At 39.9% G+C, this 26982-nt stretch overlaps 1 long non-coding RNA gene across 2 annotated transcripts in view; it reads left to right on the forward strand.

Annotated features, from left to right (window-relative positions):
* LOC115493382 (uncharacterized) overlaps window positions 1-26982 on the forward strand; it is a 127200-nt gene that overhangs the window by 68549 nt on the left and 31669 nt on the right. Inside the window, exons 9-15 of one of the 2 annotated variants that reach the window (XR_012053588.1) lie at window positions 145-260; window positions 3154-3262; window positions 4580-4743; window positions 6921-7026; window positions 8498-8637; window positions 9329-9436; window positions 9752-9880. This is a non-coding gene — a long non-coding RNA (uncharacterized lncRNA). The remainder of the gene's footprint in view (window positions 1-144; window positions 261-3153; window positions 3263-4579; window positions 4744-6920; window positions 7027-8497; window positions 8638-9328; window positions 9437-9751; window positions 9881-26982) is intronic. The other variant, XR_012053591.1, reaches the window with a different exon arrangement.

Below are 26982 nucleotides of genomic sequence, written 5' to 3' on the forward strand. Positions count from 1 at the left end.
TCTCTAGCTCCCAATTCCAGTTCTTACATGCTGTCAGAACCACAATCACATCACAATGCAGCAGGCTTTTCTTCAGAAACTAAACAAAGAAAAAAATTTCTAGCCCTCAAAAGATTTCCTTGTCCTTTTCCATACTTCCTCGAGCTTCCTGGAGACAGATGAGAGGAGGACCAGGGGAGTCCCTGAAGAATCCACCAGACTCTGGATGCCCAGAGGGGGCACTAAGGGAAAGTCAGAAAGGATCTCAGCAAATCTCACTGGTGAGTGCAGCTTCAGGGAGTAAAACACGGCAGGATGCTCAGGGAGGGCAACAAAGGAAAATTGAAAGAGAGTTTTGGCTATAGAGATGACAATCCCAAAATAACCTCTGATGGGTGCTTTGGGAGAGTGCTGAGATGGTTTGCACATTCTCCCAGAGGAATCTGAGGATGTGGATGTCCAGAGGGGACAATATGGTGTTGGTTTGGGAAAGGATTGGTGAAAGGGGCATGTGGAGAAATATTGCTAAGGCAAATAGCAGCAGGAGGCTGTGTGATAAGGAAAGAACGGTGAGCACTGGGAACTTCCCTGCCTTATCTTCAAACCCTGCAGTCTAACACAGGGCTGGCTGTAAGTCTGTATTCCTGGCTTCCAGGAGAGGGAAAACAGGGAGGCGCTGTCCCTACACCCCCAGCCATCATGGAGTCAAGGTGGATTTGGGTTTGTCTGCTTGCTGCTCAGGACTTAAGGGGGTTTCTCTACAGTGAACAGCTGTGAGAGCTCACAGGAGTACGGGCTGGAGAGGTGGCACAGTGGAATCTCTTCCAGGAATTGGTTAGAAAGGCATCTCAGGAATATGAAAAGATATGAAAGAATGGATGAGGAAAAGGCAAAGGTTCAGACAAGGATAACAGCACAGTTTTCACAACTCCCAACAGGAAAAAGTGCAGGGAGCCCAAGACCAAAGGAAAGGGGGTGAGCACCAGGGCAGTGACTGGGAAGGAGTCATTATACCATTTGTAAAAAAGAACATTAGAAATGGATTAAGGGTATGAGGATCTGCTATTGTACCTGAGCTCACCACGCTGCAGCCCTTGCTGGACCAAGAAGTGTTTCCTGGTAGGCACAGGAACTTCTCTGTCTGACTTGAATTTTATTCTAAAGGGGGAACAATTGTTCAGGTGTTCTTTTGAGAAGAGGGAAAGATGAGCACGTTCATTTCATTCAAGTGAATTGTCAGAGTCCAGGACATCCCTCTGGCTGCCCTGGCTGTCCCAAGACCCTGGCAAGGTCTCTTGGAGACCCTGGCATGAAGTCAAAAACATCTGTGGAAAAAACTGTCAATTTTGTGTGAGGAATTATAAGCCAAAAGGGTTTGAGTAATGTGATAGCTGAGTTAACACAGGGTGAAAAAGTAGAATTTTGGGGTTCTTAGAATGTAGTTCAGGGGTAGCAGACGGAGGGATTTGGGTGTGTCCTGGCCTTCTCCTTCTTCTTGTCCTCCATGTCTTGGTGTGATGGTGACAATTCTCTATTGGTTTAAGGTAGAGACTCGCTGTCCAACATAAGTGGTGGGTTCTTTCTGTTACCTGAGGTCACATGGGTTATTTGAGGTCATTTCTGGCTATGATCAGGGTTACTTGAGGTCAGAGAGCTTACCTGAGGACATTGGAGTCTCTTTTAATTGATCCAGGGGTTACCTGAGGTCATTTCAAGCCTTGATGGGGTTACTTCATGTCACAGGGGTTACTTGAGGTCGTTTGAATCTTTTTTATTCAACTAAAGTTTTAGGACTCCTCTGTCTCATTTTTGGACATAAATCTCTGGTGTTTGTGGATTTTTCTGACAAATATATTGACAGTTCAGCTATTCCCCCAAATCTCCAAGGAAGCCTCTGTCTCTGAGGCATCCACAAAACTTTATCATTTCTTACTCTAATCACCAGCAAGAGTGACATTTTCAAATATGTGCTGCAAAGACATGAAACAAATTCTGCCCAGCTCCATAATCAACCTTAACACTCAGAACCAGGAACATTAGAAGTATTTATTTATTTATTATTCTGTGCAAATTTCTCCTGACACGCACATTAAACTCACAATGTAATGAAAGGGAAGCACATGGGAAGTAGAGAATTAAATAATTTTTTTTCAGCTTCTGTTTTTCCCTTCCTATTTTGTCACCAGAGTTTTAACACTCAAAGGATGCTGTTTGGCAAATCTATCAGAGGGTGCTAACAAGGAAAATAACTAATGGGCCTTTTGATGGCAAAGAAAAACAGATGCTGAAGTGAGCTGGATGTGTTGTTGTCACTGCTGTTTCTGGTGCAGCTTGATCATCTTTCCTCAAAGACAAAACAAGCTCAAAAAAGGGGCAGAAAATAAAAAGAACCGTGGAGATTAAAAAAACACAGCTGCTGTTTCTGAGGCTGTCTCTCACTTGCTATCAGAGAGTGGCAAGTTCCCAGCACCAGGTCTCACCTTTTGTGATTAGATCTGACAAAGCCCCACAAATCAGACTGTTTAAAACTCTGCTCCAGCAGCTTTTGTGATCACAGGCTCTCTGACGTGGTACAAAACAATCCTTGCTACCAGGGCCCAGGACTTGGGAAAAAGGAAAAGGAGAGAGAGAAAATTGAAGAAATGCACTATACATTGGGAAAAAGGGGGGGTGGGGGAGGGAATATGGGGGTTGGGGATGGAAAGCAAGATTAGGACCTCAGCTCTCATAGTTTGGCACTGACTGGAGTTTTTCTGAAGCCAATGGAGGTGTTGGTGGTGTGTGGGTTCATCTTGGCTACCCAGAGCAGTAAGGACATCATGGTTCAAGAGAAGGATGCTGTCCCCAGTTGTGCTGTGTTTTTGATGTGAGATCTCACTGTCCTCTGGCACTGCTCCCTGGACACAAAGATGGAATGATGGATTAAACATCTCAGGCTTTCCTCACCCTGGTTACTACTAAACTGAATTCTCAGCATTTCAATTACTCCAATCACTCCAGCATTACTCCAATTACTCCAGCATTCCAATATTATTCCATCAATTTTATCCACATACCAGCTATTTGCCCACCTTAATATCACCACAGTTGGGCAGCTTATTTTGACTGTGAATTCACATTCACATTTGTCCATTTTGAGCCCATGGGCTGAACTGAAGCATTTTTTTGTTTTAGAAGACTTAAAGCAGTAGCCCCCAAGAAAGCACAGCCTGAGGCCACAGGATACAACAACTGGAAGTGCACATCATTTTAATCCAAACCACAAAACTGCATTTGCTCTCAGGTAAAGCTATTTACTCCTGTGGAATTGGAAGGAAATGGGTGGGAGATGCAATGGTTCATAGCTTTGTTTAAATGAGGCATATTTTAAGTTACCTGGAGACTCCAAGCAAAACAGAGCTTGTACAAACAAGTACAGAAATGGTTTCTCCTCCACAGAGTTATTACAGTACAGATGTAGACACACAGTCAAGAAACACAAGGAAAAACATTTTAAATTGGCCCAAGTCAATGAGCCATTTGATAGATTTCTGACTTCCACTTCAGTGCTTTATCTGTCCCACACTGATAGGAAATGAGCATTGAGGGCAATCTTAGTGCTCTTTGAAATAATGGAGATTTGCTTTTCTAGTAGTTAAATCAATGCAGAATCTATTTTCTGAACAGCAGTAGGTGTTTCATCTGGCTTACCTGCCTGATGGATTTGATCAGACACATCCATTGTCCTGGGAAAGATGTAGAACACATCTCAGCGTGGCAAGGGGAATTACTGCACTTACAAAAAAAGTAAGCACTAGCAAGGAAAGAGTAAAACTCAACAGCTCAACTTTGCCATAATTCCTTTGTCACTACAGTGCAAGGTTGGGAAGAACAGTCAATGATGTGAGAGTCAGCATGTAAAAATAATTATCAAATGAGCCCAAGTCTGAGATGAAGGAAATAACTGAGTGAAAACTCTTTTTTTAGTGAAGCAGCTGTTAATTGCATTCATCAGTCCAGTGAATGCAAGGGGAAATTTAATGAACTCCTGACCAACAACTCTTTGATGAATTTCTTTCTTCCATTCTCATTCACTGTGCCTGTTCCCAATGCCTGAGCTAAAAATGGCAAATTTGGTGCAGGCTCTGAGTCTTTAATATGGGTGCTATTTTTTGGACCTGCATAAGTTTTTCACCACCTGTGCAGGATTTGTGAGAAATGCAATCCAGCACTGAGGCAGAAGCCGCCTTTCTCTTGAAATTAATGCCTCATACCTGCCCTGAGCACAGAGAGGGTGCTCCAGGAGCTGAGGCCAACACGACTCGGAGAGTCTCTGGACTGGTGCTGAAGGAGAAATTCAACCCCTTACCTGTCTGTATTCAAAGTGGAGACAGTACAGAGGAGACACACAGCTAATTTAACAAGTGTGGAGAGAGAGTGAGGTTTTGTGGCAAACCCCATTCCCCAGACACCATCATCCTTTTCTTCAAAAAACCATTTCCTCTCAGCAAAATTCCTCATTTGTTCTTTCTAGTATGTTTTTCCTTTATAAAGATTTTCTTTCTTTTTTTTTTATTTTTTCTTTTCACCTTTTCTTCCTATTTATCTTTAATATTTTCAGCATAAGGACTTTATAATCAGCACAGATGTGAAGACATTCATATAAAGAATCAGAAAATCTGAAACCAAATTTTCAGTGACTGCTGGGGACCCTGAAAGCTCACACCTGAACTCCACCAGGTTGTTCCCTGTGCAAGGGATGAGATCCAGACTAATCTTGGCCAGGTAACCACAGCAAGCACACACAGGCAAGCTCTTCACGGGTCCAGACACCAGAGGGGGAAGACACTTCACAAAATAATTGCAAATGTAATTTCTCAGGACACCCTTCTTTCCCACCTCCTTTGGAGCAATGTGGCACAGCCACACTCTGTGAAATAAGTATCTCAGACCAGAGAGACTTCTCAATCTGTGCTTATCTTAGGTAGCTATTTCTAATCTTAAAGCCTGATAGCAGACCATCAAATTTCCCATTGTTTTTAGAGAACTCGGAGAAGAAAAAAATAAATTCAAAATTCAAACATATAACTGTTCCTAACAGCTTTAAGAGGAAGGACATCAGCCTCTAAATTAACTCAAAACCTACAATAATTACACAAAATGGATTAGAATATTATGAAAACCTGAATTGTCTTCTTAAGAACTGCAAAATTGATTATAAAGGAGATGTTGTCAAAAGGACTACTCTGCTAAAATTCTTTCTTTTAAAAGGCAACAGGTTGGTGAGCACAAATTCAAAGCAGCTTTTAAGGAGCACCCTGAAACTCTTACACTGCTGACCTTTGTACAAGGGCAACAGAGATCCATGCAATAGGGAGTGCTTGATGCTAACTAGTGTTAAAAGGATAGTTCTAAAATTTAGATTTACAGATGATTTCATTAGTTGCTCACTGAGCAAGGTGTACAGCAGATATTAAAAGTCTATCTGTACTCGAACTACAAAAGAAAATCTTCTAATCCTTCTTTTGGTTAGGCAAATGTGTATCTTTTTTTCCATACTCTGCATCTTTGCAGCAGTAAGTGGCAAGGGTAATTAAGTAGTAGTTAGGAATCTGCTGAGTGTTGCATGTCCTTAATGTGCTTTAAGGAAATTCTAGCATTACAGATGCATAGCATTCCTATTACTTGATAATTGCATTTTAAAATCTGGCATTTTAATTATGCTAATATGCATGGGGTTATATTTTAAATTTAGTACCTTATTTTATGTTCCAAGTGCTATAAGTTCTTGCCCCTAGATAAGTAAAATTTCATGGGAATCGGAACTGTAACACCCCATCATTTTATCCTCATACTCTAATTAGATGCTGACATTGGTTAAATGAGTTAAATCGACTATGTTGGTTTTGTGTGTGTTTTGCCAACTCAAAGCAAATTTAAATTAAGAGCCTTTATGAGAATTCTGTACTCCTTCTGGCATGAGGCATTATCATATCATAATAGATGCAATTTAGAAGATTATATCACTCCTAATTCATTCTCCCAGTTGTTTAGGAGACAAATTTGGGCCCATCAGTTTGAGTTGAATGTTTTGTCTCCTATCTCAGCTATGTAAGTAACCAAGTAACTCTCAGTGAGTCGCTCTTAAAATCTGAACACAGGCAACTGCAGGATGCTGTGGTGGGAGCTGTGTTTTCAAAATGGACAGGTGGCCCAAATTCCAGTTCAAATTCTGAAACACCTGTCCTAAGAAACAAGCAAATAAACCCCCTTTTCAGAATAGGGGTGCTTCACATTTTCTGGAAATTCACAGTTCTCTCAATTTTCTCAAGTCAGGCGGCCAAAATTATTAGTTTCAAAAGCTTAGGTTAAAATGTAATTAAAAGTGAAATTCTTAGAACTGATTATCCTTCTTAAAATGGCTTACATGTTCACAAACACTGGCTCTAGGCTGTACTCCACTATCTACTTTTAAAATCTGCCTATAACCTACAGCTGAAAAATAAATTTGGACAATCTATAATGTCCTGTCTGTTTTAATTCTGCAATTGTATCAAAACAGATGGATGAATAAAGATGATTTGGCAACAAGAGTGTGGCACCACTTCAGAGGATCAAGAACCTTCAAAGGTGAGAGGAAGGGCAAGAGAAGGGAAACTTACTCTTCTATATAAATGTAAGAAAAGCAACATACCATAATTCTGTGGCAGTTTTAATCATACTAAAAAAAATTATTAGTCCCTCTAGGTAAGAAGGAGTTGAAAGAAAGTAAATGAAAGCAGAGAAAAGTGGCTAGAAAGGGAGGATAGTGAAAAACAAGAAAACACTCTGAATAGCAAAAACACCACCCATCTAAGTGATTGATGAATTCAAATACGACACAAAGAAAAAATAGAGAAAAGCCATTCTGAGCGAAAGTAGATATTGAAGTTTCAAGTTCCTTTTAACAAACTCATCACCAGCTCTGAAGACCATTTAGCATATGGAAGACTGTACTTCATTGGAAGCAATTGCTTGTCTACAAGAGGTGCTTAACCAAATGAAGCTAAATCAACTTCTGCCATCAAGGTAATGCCTGTATTCAACAATCATTTCTTAATTTCTTTTCATTTTTACTGACCTGACCCATTTTACTGGAATTAAAAGAACTAAGAGGAAAAAATTAAATTTACCTGAAATTTTTCACATTCTTGTAAATTTACCTTTGCATTTATAGCATATTTCTCATTCTCACTAACAAAAATCTTCAATGTCTCCAAATATGACTCTCTTAGTAGCTTCCTCCTACCATCTAGCATTTAATTGCAGTGGGAAGAATGCAGAACTAGTAATGATTGTGTGTTTTCATCACAAGTTTCTCACCAAAAAACCTTAAGGAGGAGACTGAGAACAAGAACCATGAAGCTATATTACTTTTCTTTGCCACAATGGAAAAACTGAAACTGAAGTTAAGATGCTCCTACAGAGACAGAGCTGGTTGTGTCTTCTACCTGGCATCCCAGAAAGACAGGGAAGGTTCTTCTTAGCACAGAACAGAGCTGTTTGCCTTCTGCCTACTCTGAATAATGAGATACCAGCATTCTATTTCCTGAAAGAGCTGGCTCCTTGCTCCCAGCTCAATAAACCAGTCTGGGCAGTCAAAGAGACTTGCAAAAAGTGGATTCAGAAGTAATTAATCCTAGTAATCAGTTTGGACCTGTTAGCCTTTTCCCACTAGGCAATACCCAGTCCAAACCTAGATCAGCTTATGGGCTTGTGAGAAAGATTGCACAAACGTTTATCATTCCCACATGCTAGGCAGGGACTAAGTGGAACAAATTAAAATGCCCAAATCACACTTACTTTTAATGTTTCCTGGCTTTTGGGTACTTGATGAACATCTTTAACCAGAATGCAATGGTAAGCACTGCAAATGGTGTGCTAGAAATGCCTGCATACTAAATTCCTAGGAGAACGCAGCCTGGACCCCACTGGTTGCCATTTGTGCAGCAGGTCTAAGCTTCCTGTCACTTTTTGGGCCACTTTATCCCTGTGGATACAGAAAACATCCCTCCAGACCTTAATGGCAAGAGTTGCAATGCTTGTCACAGGGCCCTGTTGGGGCTAGAACTTTCCCTGCTTTTATTCTCTTACATGGCCACACCAGGACCACTCGTTCTTTGGCCTTCTGTGGTCAAGCTGAAATTGCATTTCATTTCAGATTCCATAAGTAGTGAAATTGTCTATGTATGTTCTATGTCTGTGTCTGTACCAACATTCATTCAATCTTGCCTAATGCAGCCATTAAATTAAAAGATCCTACTTGTTCTAATTGGTCTTCCTGAGTCAAAGTGTTTCTCCATCCCACTTCAGGTAAAACTCCATAAAGGGTCTATTTATAAATATTGCCAACGTGGTTAATGCTTTTGACCTTTGATGGGGAGCAATTCTAATAATTGTGCAATGCAGCAGCAACATTTTTTGTTACTGTTCTGAATGTTCCTGTTCAGGAACAGTCTGATGGCCTCTATTTCCCTCTCTCTTTCTGTGTTTTTTACAGTCTGCCAAATAAAAGGATTTATTTGCTCAGAGTGCAGACCAGCTGAGTTTAGCAGAAGCTCATGAGCAGTAATCCGCAGAACAGTTCACATACCAGCTTCTGAGAATCCACCCCAGCAAAACACACAGCCCTTGTGACAGGTATTTTTAACAATTACAGCCAAAATGGACACAAGGGGAGGACAAGCACATGTGTCCATGGGATAAAGTATCTGCAGTTACATCTTTCTCATATGAGTGATGCAATTACCTCTTGGATTCTGACTTAGGCGCAGCTGAGGGGAAATTAAGGAGGGCCAACTTAAAATGCTTAAACAAGGCAATTGCTTAAATTGTAAACTAATTGTAAACTGGTCTACATTAAGCAAATGATAACTCAAATTTTGAAAAAAGAATTAAGTTATTCCGTTATATTTTCATCAACCCTTGTATTTTATTTTCATTCACTGCTTTAGAAGTGCCCTACAGCTCTCACTTAGCTAGGCTTTTTTAACGTGTGATGGACAGACTGGTGCATACATGACTTCAGAGGGGTAGGAAGCAATAGTAACACATCCTAATCAGCACAATATTGGAGCTTTCGAGTCTGTCTGGGTGGAGAAAGCCTTGGAGAGCAGAGGGGCAGGGTTTGGCTGGGTAAAGTCATAGTTTAAATCCCTCTTATGCAGGTGAGTGCAAGGGAGATGCACTACAAAATAGATGGGTGTGAGGGGATAGAGGGATTCCTCCTCATTACAGCACACAACATTTCCTTTTAATGTCCTTTGCAGTAACAAGAAAGCTGAGTTCCTGGTTTCCTGCTTTCCTGAATTTTTTTTTTTTTCTGTTTTAGCTATATTTGAATTAGATTTAAACCCTTGGTTTGAATCGCAGAAGAGAGAATTGGTGATGAAAGAAATGTTGGCAATCGTCCTTTTTTGAGCTGCTGGAGTGAAGCAGGGTATGCCTTTCTAACTGTTTCAGTTTGCAGCAAAAAAAATCCCAGGATTCCCAACATACATTCAGGTCTGGGAAAAGGCCAGAGTCAGAAGTACCATGCCAACCCCATGTCATCACTGACTGGCAATCTGCCACAGCAGAAACTGCACAGTCGAAAACTGTTTGGTTTCCCCAGCAGTTCATATTTTCTTGCTGGAAAGAGGCTCATCTCCTGCACTGAATGTTTAGAAAAGTGTAACTCTAACCCTGGTCTTTTTCTAAGTGGGAGGATGGTTAACAAATAAAAATTATTTTTTCTATATAATATCCTTCCTAGATTGCCCCTGGGATCCTGGAGATAAGAACAAGAGAATAGCACAATAGATAAGTGAACCAAAGCCCAGCTAAAGCAAGGACTACATCTCAGAGAAGCACTGAAGATGCCACTTTTGCCAGGCAATTCCAGGTATGCAGTTTAAATGCTCAAGGAGTGGGATACCACAATCATTTTCATGCTCTTTGGAGTGTTGCAGCTATTTTACCTCCTGCCTAGGGAATGCTGTCTCATGAGCACTCTTGGCTGCTGGCCATGCCTGCACTGCTGTTTCAATCCAGACAAGGAATGTCACAGCACACACACCATGGCCTCCAGGTGACTGTCCCAAAGGATGAGAACAAGGTGTGCACCTGGTGCTCCTCAGTGCTAATGGGCTCTCTGCACACAGCCCAGAACTGGTGCCAGTCCAGGGGGAGACCCCCCTCTCAGGGTCTGGGTGTTGGGATGACCCCAAGATTATAAAAGTCCTTGTTTCCCAGCCTGTGCAGCCAAAGGAGTGTGAAATGTGTAGGATCAGCTTCTGAAGGTTGTTTATTCTTCCTTATCTGTAACATTCTTTCTCTGACCTGCTGAGTTCTGTCTAGCAAGGAGGCCATGGCATTCTGCCCCCAATCTCAGTCTATGTTTACAATTATGTGCCAATATCTATCACTTAAGTTGGACAGTGTGTCTCTACCTTAAACCAATAGAAAAGTGTCACCATCACACCAAGACATGGAGGACAAGAAGGAGGAGAAGGCCAGAACACACCCAAATCCCTCCATCTTGACTCCCTGAACTACATTCTAAAAACCCCAAAATTCTACTTTTTCGCCCTGTGTTAAGTATCACATTACTCAAACCTCTGTGGCTTGTAATTCCTCACACAAAGCCGGCAGCCTTTTCCACAGGCTAAAGTCGAAACCACAGATGTTTTCGACTTTATGCCAGGGTCTTGAGACACGCAGGGCAGCCAGAGGGATGTCCTGGACTCTGTCCCCTCCACCTGTCTGACCGCTGGCTCCTCTGCACCAACAGTTTTGCTCTACAAACCCACTCCTCCAGGGCTACAATTTGCTGAGACTCTAAAACACAACTGCACAGCAGCTACAGGGTTTTCCCTGTTAAAAACAAGCCTTCAGAAGGGGTGGTGGCCACACCTCTTGCCGTCCTGAACTGCCTGTGATCCCCAGCCATGTTCACAGCCATCTCCCTAGAGAAGGACTTGGCCACAAGTGCTCCTCTCCTGAAGTGCTGCTGCTTTGAGGAGCTGAATTATTCCCTGAGTGGGTAGCCAGGAGAATTACATGGTAGCCAGAGGCATTTCCCTGAGGAGAGACTCTGCTCACAGCCTGGAGGTGACTTGTGATCCACCACACAGCAGGAGATATTGATCTCCTGGGCTTTAGGAACAAAACCCAAGATTCCCCGGCACTGGAATCCACAGACCAGCTGCCTGAGATGCTGTTGAGGTAACACAGCCTGGGACTCCCTAAAAATAAATCCATGAGTGCAGAATACACCTGGGCCATGTTTTCTGCAGTCACAGAAGGCATAGTTGGACTTTCCTGCCTGGCCTGCTCCTGCTGTCTGGAGCTGTCTCCCATTGTCCTTCAAGGCATGGACCCCCCTTGTGCACTGTGCAGGCATTTTGAGCACCCACATGAAGTTGTTTCAAATTCCATTCCTGGAATTTTAGCTCCCTAAAATTTAAGTGCTGCAATGCTCAGCAGAACTACTCTCAAGCTCACTAGTGGATCTGGGCCAACACACAGGTCCAGATACAGAACCAAAACCAGGCTTGAACTCAGTCAAAATAAGCAAAGCAAATGCCTAAACTACATTCTCATATACACAAGTCACAGACCAAGGCAAATGCAGTAGGAGCACACTGCCTTCCTTTCATTTGCGCTGAACAACCAGAAAGAAAAGGTGTTTTTCAAATGTCAGACTAGAATTTGGTTGATGTTGTTGTTGTTTATCTCCACCACACTGACAGCCTTTAATTCAGTGTGAATTCGAGTGCCTAAGAGGCTGTGTGTGGCAGCAAAGGAGCCCAGATTAGGATTGTGATTCCTGACACACTGCTTGCAATATTTGGCCTCCAAGGACACTTCTACCTGATGCCTGGACCTCCTTCAGCTGGGAATTGCAGCCTGGGAATTTCAGAACACCTTCATTTTTAAGGTTACAGACAGCAGAGTGACATAGTCCACATGCTCCACATGTCTTAATGGGACTAAGAGAATCATGGGAAAAGGAATAATTGACAGCATTTCTTCACACTCCTAGCCACACAACATCTGTTCAAATTAGATTTTGTGAATTTGATGTTATCTGAACAGCAGGTCTGGTCCATAAGCCACCAACAACTCTTTCCCCTCTCTTTTCTAACAAAACAATCAGCTTTAAAACAGATTCCTTGGAAAGAGATATGTGCAAATGGATTTTTTTAATGCCAAACAAAGCTCTACTAACACCAGTAAAATCAACACAGGTTTAAGGGATTGCTCATTAAAAGGTGGAATCTCTATATTCTGCTATTCTAAGAACTGAAATATTTTAAAGACAAACATATTTCTTATTCATCTTTTCTCCCTGGTGACAAGTTGCTATTGGACACCTTATTTAATAGCTTCACAGACACTCCCTGCAAAGAAGAGTGAAAAAATTTATCTCATCTGAAAATGGATTTTCTTTGAGTGGGAAAATCCATGGATCCAGCTCACTTGGCATGAGGATTATAATTCTAAGACAAGCTTAAACTGTCACATCCATCCAAACAGGTTTGGGTTGGGGTCTTTTTTTCCAGAATGCTTAGAAACAGAATGTGAAAAGGTATCCCATAGCTTAAGCTTCCTTGAATTGTAATTCTTCCTCTTTCTTTCTCACTGAAGAAAGGAAAATTAAAGCAAGATTACTGTCTTTATTTAATTTTACTAGTAAAATTCACTATATGCAACTTTCTGTGCCCCTTGCAGACTTCCTGCAGACAAAACAGGAAGATCTTATGCATGAGTTTTTGAATCAGAAATGTTAGTTTATCTAACCACTGTAAAATAAACTGTGCTCACAGCCATACAAGAGTAAAAGAACAATTATGCAAGGCCAGATCAAAGATCCATCTGCTCAGCCTGCAGTTTCTGAGAGCAACAACTAGGGGATATCTCCAGATAATGCACAGAGTGACACTTTCCCTGCATTGTCTTTAGACAATAGGGCACTTAAAATCGTTCACGATCTCCATCAGATGCTTCTTACAAGATTTAATTAAACTGTGACCTGGCCATTTGCATCCCACAAGCAGAAAAATAATAGCCAAAATTAGTCATTTCTCATTCTGATGTATTTGGTCACATCTGAAACACTTCCAACAGATAAGGTTATCTACATATGGTTTTCTTAGCTAGTAATTACACTTCACACAAAGTAAATTATTTCTTTCATGGTCAGCTACAAGGTGGAAAACTTCTGGGACATCTGTAATCTTAGATCAACTTCTGAAGACAAGGACAGTTTCTTTTAGCACTTTAACAGGAATTATTTTCCCTTCTAGGCTAATCCAGAACAGCAAATCAATACCACAAAGGTTATGTTAGGCCTCCTTTTGCTGAACAGCAAGCTGTTGATGTTTTGCTTTTTATAAATGGCTCATTATATTAATAAAGAAGTCACATATTTTTTGTCTCTCTGATCACTGTGCCTTTAGGATTTTTCTTACTTCATGCAGTATAGTGGCTCTTGAAGCTACTGGTTGGAAGGAAGTTTGTTTTATGGAAAAAAATTCCAGAAATTTACAGATGATTTCATGTATATGGCATCTTTGTCATGTTAGGATTGAAAATACTGCCCCACAGTTACTGATGAGGGTTCTCAGCTTTTGAAAATGCCATTCAGTTTTTCATTTTTTATGCTAAGCAAGGAATGTCGTATAACAATAAAAATTAAGCTGCTTACAGAAAATGTGCAATAATCCATCCTCAGTCAAGATAGCTAATGAAAACTGGGATTCATCAAATTCTGCTGATATAAGAGAATACCTGCATCCAGAACACTTTCATGTAGCATTCTGGCAACATACAACTATATAATATACAATCTCTCTTTTGATTAGAAAATATTTCTCTCCCTCTTTGATTCCATGAGGCATAAACATTAATAAGTAGCTGCATTTTATATGTACTGACTTAGAAGTTCACTGAACAGGAGGGACACTTCCAAGACCCTTTGGGTTGGCAATCAAGGCTTCTGTGCTAAAACCCATTCAAAAAGGGGATCCCTAATTAAAAGGACAATCTAATATTTAAAATTATTAGACAATAATAATTAAAAGCAGTCTGACCTTTCCTTCTGCTGGTCAGCACACCCCAGAAGAAGAGGTGTGTACTTTCAGGCCATTCTGAAGCATAGGCATGAAATCCACCTGCTGCCAGAGAACATAGCCACAGCAAGGATAACAACTGCAGTGGAGCAAAAACTCAAAAGGGAGTGGCAGAGCCACCATTTGGAAACACACAGAGAGGGGGAAGCTTCCCTGTTGCCACAACCTGTGCTGGAAGAGAAAGTAGCAGCTGGATCACCCCAGAGCCAAAAAATGAAGCACAGGATGTGGGCAAAAACACTTGGCTATTTCAGCTGCAACTGCTTAGGGGGCACAGAGCTGCTGCCCCTGCAGTTCTGCACTGCTTTAGGTGCTTATCAGGAAGAAACACAGCAGCTGGATGTAGGTGGCTCTTGCTCTCTGTCTATTCTCTCCCTTTTCCTCTTTCTCTGAATTTATCCATCCTTCCCTCCCTCTCCTGCTCCTCCAAGTTTTATTTCTTGGCTCTGCCCATAATACACTGAGATTATTTTTCGTTCAGCTGCACTGGAAAGGCAGGATATCTGCAATGTCAGGCTCAGGTGGGGATAAAAGAGTAAATGAAGCTGGAGGCCATCCATGCAACTTGAGAATTTCTATCATAGATGCTATTGTTAGGAACAATGAGAGAAACTCTTTTTGCCCTTAATGAAAAGCTGGGGAAAGGGACACTGGAGGTATATTACACTTTAAATTTGCAGCTAGTAGACTAGGACAAAGAGACAATTTAGTAAAATTATAAAGAATAAACAAAAATGGGGTTTGCTGCTCCATCACCCATGGCAAATCAAGCCTCAGTCTTTCTTATGTTTATATATACCCTATATAGGTGTGTGTATATATAAATATATATATATATGGAGTATATTTATATATATTTATATATATATATGTGGAGTATATTTATATATACAGGGACATATATATATAATATAGTATATTTTATTTATATCTGTAAAACCTGAAAAGCAAGTAGATGTAGACAGTACAAGTCATACATTTAAGTGGAAATTTGAGGTGATTTTTTTTTTAAATTACTTGAACAAATCTTATATAGCGACTAAATATTCACAGGTAAAACCTAACCTAGAATGCTGTCTGATTTTAAGATCAACTGTTGTTATAAATTCATATCTCAGAGTGTTTCTAAGAAGTACGTCTTTGTTTCTGTGCTTTCAATATAAAGGAGACGCTGTAAATCACAATTCTAATTTCAAGTGGCTTTTGCTGGGAGACTAGTCTTCTAAACCTGCCCAACTACATGTAACATTTCCCCAGTTTCCTTCTTTACTGACTGACAAATTTTATGTGGTGACAGGATAATGCCACAGGCACTGTGGCACTATGCCACATGCTGAGAGTGCACATGGTTGGTCTTGCACAACACTTGAGCACAACACCTGTAGGCTTTGGGGATGGCAAGGCAATACATTTCATCTGAGAAACTTTTAATTCTGGAAGGTGGAAGCCAGCAAGGATGCCAGCCTCAGAAGAGACTGAAATTTTGGATCCAGATTCCTTAAATACTAACTGTGCAGATACTCAGACTGCAGATTCAGAGGGAGAGCCAAGAATGGTGGCGATTTGTACCATTTTCACATTACTTCTCTGTAAATTAATGGGACCAGCAAAAAATGTTATCTTTATAAAAAGAAAAGCAATTTTCACTTGATAAAAATTTTAATAATCTCCTGAGAATTCTCCAGTTTATTTCCTTCTTGCCCCAAGTTTTAATCTCACAAAAATGTTCAGTAATCTAGCATTTTTCAAATATTTTTACCATTTATTTCTGTATTACTGCTACAAAAGATGCAACATAAACAGAACATAAATCAAAAAGAACTCAGCTGCACAATTTAATACCAGTTTCTTACAGAAATGCAATTTTTATAACTTATAGAGGAAAAAAATATTTTAAAAGAACTGCAATGAATTCAGAGCATCTCTCAGTCCCTCAGGTTCAGTTCTGGCCCTGTAAGCCCCAAGTGTGACTCTTTCCAAGGGTCTGTGAGGTCCTGAGGCTCACGACCCTTACACTGGTTATCACAATACAAAACCCTTATTGTCATTAAAATAACTCTTAATTTCAGTGTATTCATAAAGAGAGAGACATAGATTTCATTTACAAATTAATTTTCTAATGACAGCATCAAAGGTCTCTCAGCAGTGTTCTTGCCAGCAAAAAGCCAGAAAAGGAATTTCCCTCTTGTCTGTGCCAAGGCTCGGCTCACACAAATGTGAACATGAGGAAAGAGAATAGTTTATTAAAGAATGTTGTGACAAGGTATAAAAGACTACAAAACTGTACTTGGGGTTTCTCATGACAGATACAAAGGTTCTGATGCTGAAGCATCAAGGCAGAAATCAAGATCTGAGGTGGGTTTTAAGCTCACACCATCTCCTTTCTGATTTTGTGTCAGCCAGTATTTTTTCTATGCTTTTTTTCTGCCACACTGCCCATCTCTGTCCCCTGATGAGGAGAACAGACTTGATACTTCCTTTTTGTCCATTTTGTGTCTCCAAACTCTTTTTCTCTTAGAAGCGCTTCATAAAGAGGGTTGTTTCTGCTCAGCACATATCCTCACATGTGTTTCACCAAGTGTATTTTCATGATGTGAGCTATTAAACTATGGGCCAAACTCTTTTTTAAGAGAGTCCTTGACACCAAAGCTTGTTAACTGACTCATTGAGGGATAAGAAGTGGAATGCTACCTAAAGTAGTATTTCTGAAACTGCAAAATACCTCCCAGTTGACTGATTATACAGGTGACTGTTGTTCCACATGTACAACTGTTACATGCGACAGAAACAAGAAAAAATGTGAAGTCACATCCCTAAGGAAGAATAGAGGGGGAAAAAGGTTACTCCCCTCCTCTGCTTACTGAAAGAGAAACTAAAATTTTAGATTAGTTAAAAATCAGATAGAGTTTTCTTCCAGCTCTTTAAAAAAAATTTGAGAGGAAGAGTTTCACTTTGGCAATATCACATAAAGAGAATTTCTAGCTTTTCTTTGCCATTGAACTATTTACCAAGTTAAATCTGAGTTGACATAGTACTTAGTTGCTCTGAGAGCAGCAATTTTAAGAGGTAAATCTACCATTTCTGTGTAATGCAGTTTCCACCATTCCATTTGCACATCAGCAGTAGATACATTGGCCTAAAAGTGAATTAACTTCTATATCAATAATCCTGAAGCAAAGCTTATCAATCACTGGGACACAGGACAAAGGAAAGCTACACACTCATGTCTGGCTATTTTTCTCTGAGATAGAGTACAGTTCAAATACAGATTACAAGTCTGATGAAGGAATTACAAGGTATTATGGTCTGAGTTAGACAGGAGATAAAATACCATTATATTGGTTCATTTCTCAAAGCTTCTCTCAACCCAGCTATCACAAAAGGCAACATCCTATCCATGCAAATTAAGAATGTCCAAACCAGGGGAATATTCTAAAAGATAAGAAAGCCACTGTTTACATTTCCCTAGTTAGTGGAAGTCAAGCACTAGGAAGTACCATTTTTAAAATTACATAGCTACGTGTTGATAAATAAGGAAATCTTTTTGCAGGTACAAACCAATAAATTGTTTTCTGGAATATAACAGCATTGGAGACACACATCAAGGAGTTTAAACAAAGCAAACCATCATGCTAAGGAATTTTAAATTTTAAAAGAAAATGTGGATAGTAATTCAGGTAGATAAATTCAGTAAAGTAGATTCAAATCAAGAAGATCAATGCATTCAGAAGGCACAGGGCATAGTGTTTGTTTATTTACTGTTGTGACTTCAGAATACAGAGCATCTCTGATGATGCCAGTTGCAAATAGCATCAGCAGAAGGATTTACAGCCACTCAGAGTGGTGATGTCTTTCAAAGTCTGAGCATCCCCACATTTAAGATATTTATTACAAAGGCTATTCAAGGTCTATGTGTCTCTTCCCTTACCCTGGTATCAGTGAAAGGCAGCACTATCTCAGATAGAAAATTTGCTATCTAGGACTTGAAAGCCTTGTGTTGAGGGATTTTGTTTTCACAGGAGTTAAAACATTTTGTCTAACTTTTTGATATTCAACTCAGGGGGTAGGGAGAATTTTCCTGGGGAAGAAATTTAATTTATGACATGCTCCTTATTACTTTTTTGCTGAAAAGGTGCTAGCAGGGAGGCTAAGATAATTTCACAAGTGGATGGCTGTAAGTGTGAGGGCCGTGCTCAGGTTTTATAGCTGTTGGTGGGGAAAAGCTGTTTAGAGCCTTGTCCAGGAGGTGGCAGGAGAAGTTAACCAAAATTTCCATGGTTCTTCCTGTCAATCCCTAATTCACAGAATTACTATGGACTACGAGTTACCATAAGGAAAGGTGATAAAGTCTGGTTACTGAAAAACACAAAAGCCTCTCGCTGAATATTTCTTCCTTGAATCTGATATCTGTGCCTGTGTAATTTGTCTAGTTATAAACACACTACATTTTAAAGGAAATCCAACTTACAGCAGCATTCCAGCACTGTAATTAATACCTGGAGTACAATTTAATTTTTATTCCAATTTAATTTCTGTTCCGTTCTACACAAAAAAATTTTGCAATACTCAATTTACCCAAAAGGAAACAATTTAAAGGAATCCAGTAGCAAAACAAACACAAACAAACAAACAAAAGAAAACAAGAAAAAGAAAAATCAGTGATCCAACTGAAAACCATCCATCACTGATGTTCACACTTTGTAGCTGGAACATTGGAATACCAAGTATTTTTATTGAGAAACCTCATTAGCACTTTTATATTTAGCCAATTGCAGCAACAAGGGAGACCAGGCCACAACACTAGATTTGGTACAGAAAAAGTCATTCCCTAATTTGAGTTAAAAATAAAAAGAATGAGTAATGCAAAAATCAGCCTCTGCCCATATTTCCTAGAATCTGTGCTTTGTTCATCCTCTTTTAATTATTTCAAACCCTATTTATCACTCAGTACATTTTCCTTTTCTTTCACAACCACTATGCTCAGGAAAAAGGATCCATCTCTTGGGAAGTCTATATTGGTTAGACACCAGCTATTAATTAAAATGAAACAAGTTTTCTGACTTTGTAGAACTTGGTTTTTCTCCATTAGAACAAAAGTGAATTTAGAGAAAATATTCAAATTCAAGCAAAATATCAGCCTTGAGGAAAAAAAAATAAAGAAAAATGTCTTTAAGTTGGTAACCCACACAAATGGACATCCTGGCAAGAGAATGATTAATATTATTATTTATTCAGATGTTTAAGTGATTTTTTTGGGGGGGTTTTTTGTTGTTGGGTTTTTTTTTGTTTTGTTTTTTGGGTTTTTTTGGTTTTGTTTCTAGAAGCACAGCTAGTGTGGTATGCAAGTTGCAGCAGAAGAAGAAGCATGAAGCAAACAAGTTGTCTTTTGTTACATGCAGCACAGAAACGCCGTCCCCAATGTGCAGTGAGCATTTTAGGAAGCCAAAAGCCTTAGGAAATATCAATTCCCTATGATAGCAGATCAAAGCATGCCACAGGAAGCCTGTGACAGAGCTCTACTGCAGATTCCTGTCTGCCCTTGTAAGAGAAAACTTGTTAGATGGTGGGTGCCTTAGCAATTAGAAACTCTCACCCAAGTTAAATGATGGAGAATTAATCTGCATGGCATTTTCTCAAACATTCCCCACGTTTTCAGTTTGGGGAAAAGGAATTAAAACAAAATAAAGGTGTTTTCTTCAGAAACATGAGGTTTTGTAGGGAAGCTGTCAGGACTTCTGTGAGTTCTCCCTCCAGTGTAGTTCACAGAACTTGCTGAAATCTCCTGCAGCCTGTTAAATGGAGTGCTGGCACCCTTGTCATTAAAGGACAGACACAAGGTGGCACACAGTGTTAGAGACCTCACCAATGCACTGCAGGGTCAGTTTTCCCCACAAAACAACAGAAAGTTGGTAGGCAAGATGCAGCTTGGAAACATCATGGCAGCAGAGGGAACAACAACCCTGAAATCAGATTTTATCTCCTTCAATATTAACAATCCATCCTGGGAAACAGGAGTAAAGTCCTGCTGGGTCAAGGTCATCTTTTGTGCATCCATGGGCAGAAGTACTGCGTGTGATGAGGTCACAAGGGCAGGAGACACAACTTTAACCAAAGGAGAGCATCCAGGTGTATTCCCTATTCCTCAACTCTGGGAATGCTTCACAGCCAGAAAGAAAACTCAGTCTGAGCATTTGTGAGAGGGGAAAAAGCAGAAGTAGGGAAGTCAGAGATGGTGGCAAGTCTGATATCCAGAGCAGAAGTCGTAACATTCTTTCCCTAGCCCAGCCCCATCTTCAGATCATCAGATGCTTCCCAGCATTTTATTGCATCATTGGTGCTTTGCTTCTAATCACATGGATTTAATTCTCTCATTACCACTCTCTGTCTGACAAGTGCTGCTCTGGAAGTGCCAGATCTGCAGTGCACAGAGATGTGTTTGCCATTTACTGCATGCTCAGAGTGCAGCCCTTTGATCCCAACCAAAGGCAAAGCCATCACTTCTGTAATATTAAAGATCTTGGGGTTTTCCCTTCCGTGAATTTACTAATGATCCTTAGGAAGACAAGAGCTCAGCTTCACACTATGCTGCTTTGGTCTCCTAATGACACAGGTATGCTAAATTCAGTGCCAGAGAGGAGGGAGGTCATGAAGTATGCATTTTTTTCCAAAATATAATAAATGTGTTGTCTTTGCAGCATTTTCTCCACTTGCATCAGAACTGAATGCACTAAAGGGTAAACAGCTTTGCTTTGCCATTAACTTTAAAAGCATGCAATTTCAGTACTCCACCAGAGCAGAGAGGCTGTAAATTAATCTGTGTTCAGCAGAGGAGTGGTGGCCACATCTGAAATTCCCCCAGCTCTTGTGTCCATGGGAGACTTCTCTGCAGCTGCTCCTTGGTGGGGTACAGAACAAACCATACTAGCTCCAGCTAATTGCCCTCTCAGAGAAGGGAATTCTGTGTCTGGATGTTGGGAAGACACAATGGTGGCCTGGGTCACGCTCTTACTGGGAATGAGAACTGAGTGGCAGGTCTGAAATGGTGTATTTAAAAAACAAAAGCTCAAATCCAACCAAATCACTTAAAAGAGTTGTCAGTGATTTTTTTTTCTGAATGGGAGGGAAAGGACTGTGCAGGAAGCTGGTTTGGATGTGGTGCAGGTAGTAGTTATCTATAGAAACCTGAATAAGGTGGGACAATATCCTTAGTTTGGAACCTGACCACACCAGCAAGGATTTGAAATGCAAGAAGATACAGTGGCACTAAGAAGTAGTCAGGTGGCAGAGGGGGAAAGCTTCAAAATACAGTACAAAACTTCAAAATTCTCTAAATGACCAGCAATGAACATTGTGTTTGGGCAAGGAGAAGCAAGTGCATGAAACAGGATGGGAACTGGTCAGAAAACAACTTTGGTGAAGATGGCCTGGGATTAAAGCAGATTATCTAATTAAAAAAAAAAAAAACAAACCAAAAACACAAAACAAAAAAAAAACCTCCCCAAGCAAAGCAAACAAACCCTGAGATATAGAAACAGATAGTCTAATAGTCTCATACAGTAAATCTTCCATTTTATCCTGAACTGACAAAGCCTGTGCTGAAATATGTAGGTTTCAACATCTTGCTTTAAAAATAATGGACATGTATTAAAGAAAAGGTTTGACAATTATTACAGGCATAGAAAAAATTATTTATGAAGAATGATCAACACTTTCTTACTTCTCCTCTTATGAGAAGTGTATTAAGCTTATTAAGTATATTAAGTCTTCAGATACAGAATGGTTTTAGCAATGTTATTTTGCCACATTGAGGCATTCAAAGAACTAGAAAAGTGTGGATCCCTTATGCTAGATCAGAAATGTGTCAGACATCTAAAATAATATAGGTCTGTTACAAACTTCCCTCAAAACTTCAGAGACAATAGCTAAAATTCTATCGTTAAAAGGCATTAGCTTCCTCTATGCAGAATGGAGAGCAAATGTAAGTAATAAAATGCTCAAAAGCATTTGAGCATAATGGAAAGTGATCTTTGGGAATTCACTAAGGAAACAACATTTCAGGTTAAGATAATGCAGGTTTGGAAACATTTTTGAAAGGTAGCATAACATGGACCTCAGAGAAAACCTGATTATAAAAATGGTCCTGAATAGGGCAACCACAAGTTTATAACATAATAGATCATAGAATCAAGTTTATTATTTCAAAAAGGCAAATCTAAAAAGGCAGAGAATTCACCTGAACTGAAAACTCAAACAGGTAACTGAGAACTTAACCAAGTGCACCCTGAGGAAGGGGACCAATAATGTGGCCCCAACCTCATGAAAACTCAGTACAGGACCAAATGTAATTACCATCAAAATGTGATAAAGATTAGGATAGCAGAAATAAGGATATAGCTATGAAGATTAGCAAAGAAACTAATCACTAGGGAGACCTTTAAGTGGGGGAACAACACAAGAATGTCTAGAAGTGGAGTCAGAACTTATGAAGCAAGTTACTAGAAAAAACAAATGGTTCAGTAGCCATACACTGGGGAAAAGTATTAAAAATAAGTTCATTTATCATGTAGTAGAGGGGAAAGTTTAAGACAAAAGTTAATCCACTCATATTCAAAGGCAAGATTAATATTTTGCCTCCATTTTCAATGAAGTAATTTTAATGTGGAATGCAAGATGAGGAGCTAGAAAGATGAGGAGTCATTTTGTGTAATAGAGAAGCACATTGCCAAAGATTGCCATGCAACATATTCCCATCAGAAAGCTTGGATCCCTTCCTCTTAAAATGCTGACAGATTTTTTGTTTGAAATCCCAGATCCTGTAGAAAGGGCTTGAGAGATGGGATTTTGTACTTTAAAAGATATCAGACTAAAGGCAGCTTAAGAAAAACAAGGGCCAATAATACCTGTCCATAAAAAGGACAGTAATATTCAAGAGCCATGAAAAAGTCTTGGAGGAGATAATTAGAAACAGGGATAAACAGGAAAAAGAGAGAAAATACAGCATGTGTTCACTAAAGTTACCGTTGATAAGCAACTTCTATTCATTTAGGTATCAGTTTGACCAGAAAAGGAGCTGTTTTAAGCCAAAATATGCTCAGCCTTTTGGATCTGGTCTAACATGCACAAAATGTATAAAATTAATTGTCAAATGCAAAAAAGTCTAGAACACTTAAGGACTGACATAAGTGAAATGAAGCAGAAAATTAAATTGAAGATCAATCACTTAGCATTTGATGAGAATATTTCCTACAAGTTCACGCTCATGAACCAAAATAGACCAAGAAGGAAGAAGCCCTAGAGAATGATGAATCCACCAGTGATGTATCACTGTGAAAGGACAAATATGACATATCAGACTATGTTTCCCACAGTAATAAGAAAGTACAAAACACTGTTGAGTTCTTTCTTACAGATATAAAAAAACTCAAACCATGAGCAAGTTAACCCAAAACAAAATGTGGCTGTAAACCTGTTGGACCACTAGCTCTATAATCAGAAGATCTGTAGGACAGAGTGATTCACTAGGCCTGCTAACATGAAATGGTTGCTGCCTATCCTGATGAAGAAGAACCACCAGGGAAGTAGGAAACTCATTTAAGCTAAGGAGCAGCATCACCCAGTAAGCTTTAGGAGACCATTAATTAATTATGACAACAAACTTGAAAAAGGTCAAAAACCAAGGAAAGTAATATTCTGAAGGAGATATTTATCAAAAGCACTAAGGACATGAAATCACAGTAGTATGGTAAACACAACTCTACAATGGTTCATAAAAGATATAAATGACATGCAGGCCCATGGCAGAAAAAAAAAAAAATTATTTCTTTGTCTAGGTGCTCTTTTAGGGTGCACGCTTCAGATTGGAATAATAACCTGTGCTCTTTTGTATTAAGAACAGCCAGCATAGTTGTGAAAGATTCTCTGAACGAATCCAAGTTTTATAGGTTAATTTTGATTTGGGAGTTGGGTCAATCTTCTGTTCAGAGTTGTTTTTCTTCTCTTCTCCATCTTAAATATGATTCACTTATTGCTAACATGTGCTGTGTCTGAGTAGCAGGAGGAAACAGTTCTGCCTCTGAAGCACAGGATTAAAAAAAATACAGCTGGCTTGTGTATACACTTGAAAAAAAAAATGCTCTTGCTGTTTTTACTCTTTTAGAAGTGTTGGGCAGCTTGTACTTTTAATGCCATATCATTCTTTGAAGGCAGATTCTGATATCTGTGCCAGGAGAAGAAAAAACTTTCATCTTTTAAAAGAATTAGTTGCCGGTATAAGAGGTCATTACAACATTTTCCTGTGAATCATGAGCTGGATAATAAAGCCAATAGTCTAACAAGAATTTGCATCCCACTATTGCCCTGGGACTCTGAAGAATGCACATCAAAAAGCCCAAACACAAATTATCTGTGACTGCACTCTGCACAATTGCTATTGTGAAAAAAAAAATAGTAAAATTCTAGAGAGAGATAGAAATGCTTATCAGATTAGCAAGAGTTATACACAAAAAGAAACTGAGTGAGGAGCACCATTTTTTTTTTCAAATTTTGTTTTTTTAAATAACTGGGTATGATCAAAAATATTTATATCACTTCATGTTCATAGCCTGCAAAGTCACGGTGGAGCTGTCTTGGGCCCTAGGAACTATTAGATTTACCTATTCGTGCAAGCATCCAACTAAGAGTGTCTTATTCACCGTTCAATTTCCCCTCTAGTCAAAAATCCTGAGGTACACCACATCATTCAAACAATTACCCACAGCAGAAGATAAAGTCCAGCTCAGGGCTGAAGCTCTGGCAAAATTTACTTGTGAGGCACAAGATTAATGGATTATTATTTCACATTTGGGAGGAAACATAACTAAGGTGTAGAAATCAAGAAACCATCAAAATAATAATAAGAACAAAAGATAATATGTATCAAACCTGATTTAATTTTGTTTAAAAAAAAGGAAATGTACAAACAATACATATTCCCTCACACCTCATATTTTCTTTCTGCTGTCAACACACAGGCCTAGGTACTGGTTGACTTCACCAGGAGCTCTCACTCTTCCCCAACACCCACAGATTAACCTGTGTTTGTGACTTTATTACAAGCACCTAGAATCCCTTAGTCTTAAATGTTAAGAAAGTGACTAAACCCACCCAGTCTGCCTTGCAAAAAAACTCAGAAATGTGGCCATGGGTATGCTGTAGGAGAAACCTAGATAGGAGTCAGAGGTGAGGTTGGTCCAAATTTCTCTTGATAATGTAGCTGCATCAAGAGTAAAACTACACTAAATCACCATATTTTTTTCTTGGCAAAATGCTTTGCATGTCAGTCATTAGAAAAATAATCCCCATAATGAAAAAGAGGCGTATCAGCTGATCTTCCTCTGTGACAAAAAAAATATATTTTTATCTAAGTTCAACTTTGTCTTCTCCTTTCAGAATGACTTTTTAATGTTGATAATATTTCCATCATTTCAGGTGTTTTTTAAAGTAATTTTCTTTTCTTAAAGGCAAAATTATCAAATTACTAAGTATCCTATCACACCATTGTGAACTTCTCTAAAAATTCTTAGCAATTATTTGGCAATATGTAGAGTGCTGGAGCAGAATGTCACCCAGAGAAGACACTTCCCAGATTAGCAAGCTTTCTTTTTTTAAATTTTTCTCATAACAGTAAAGATTTTATTTTAGGGGCTTTGATAAAATCTCCAAAGAAATAAGTTTTTGAAGGCTAATGTGTAAGTTATGAAGCATTGATCTTTCTTCCCTTGTGTTTCTGCTCAGGTAGGCAAGTAGATGAGAAAACAGCAATTCTAACCCAGGGCACGCTTCATCTTGAGAAAAACAAAATCTGAAAAATGGAATTCTTCCTTATATGGAATTATGAATCCATGGCCAGCTCTCACAGTTTCATCCTCTGCAAGCACCATTCTCACAATGGTGTAAAGCACTGAGGCACAGCTACTCCCAGGCAGAACATCACAAGTTTTGCTGACTGATATTTCCATCAATTCTCGCTTTGATACAGATGCCTCACTGAATAAAATTTTCATTTTGTCTAGAACTATGGCAACCTGGGCAGCTGCCAGAAGGCAGCTTTGGTTGACAACTCGTAAGAGTGATTCTCAGGCAAAACAATTAGTGGTAACTGCTCTTTTCCAAGGAGGCAGACTTCTTGGCAAATTGCACAGCTAAGTCAGAGAATTCAGACAAGGAGCAATCCAGCCTGCTTTGCCCAAAGGAAGGAATGCAGGTTTTTATAGCATGGAAGGAGGAATTCTTTTGGTTTCTCACTGTAGCTCCAAATAGCAAAGCTGCCTGTGGCAAGGGTCTGCCCTGGAGGGAGCTCCGTGGTGTCAGAAAAGGCACCAGCAGGGCTATCCAGGATGCCACAGCATCAGCCCTGAAGCTTTGCTGGGGATGAATGAGCCCTGCAGAGACAGAGCTGCTCCTGCCAGGCCCAGAGCTGCCACCCAGGCACACCAGCTCTCTCAGCTGGGTGATGTACCTGCACTGTGCTGCAGGAAGCACCACACATCCATCCCCTGCCAGAAGGGTCAGGCCCATCCTGCACGGGGCTGGTTTTGGGCCCATCACAGTTCCCACCAGACTGAGTGCTGCTACAAGAAGCTCTAAACCACCTCAGAGTCCCGCAAAGCCTTTCCAACATCCCCCCTCTCTCCCCGCTGCCCTTTCTGGCTCCTGCTCCTCCAGTGCTGCCAGGCAGCACCAGCCACTGCTGGGGAAACTGCTTTCCTCATTACCAGCACAGTAGCAATTGCAGGCGAAACCCTTCCAAAGAATTTGCTTAAATCATGCCCGGAGAGTGGCTGAAATTGCCTGTGAATTCCTGAGCTTAGACACAGGCTTTCCTTACTTCCCC

This window comes from Taeniopygia guttata, chromosome 1 (genome assembly GCF_048771995.1).
Source record: "Taeniopygia guttata chromosome 1, bTaeGut7.mat, whole genome shotgun sequence".
NCBI lineage: Eukaryota > Metazoa > Chordata > Aves > Passeriformes > Estrildidae > Taeniopygia > Taeniopygia guttata.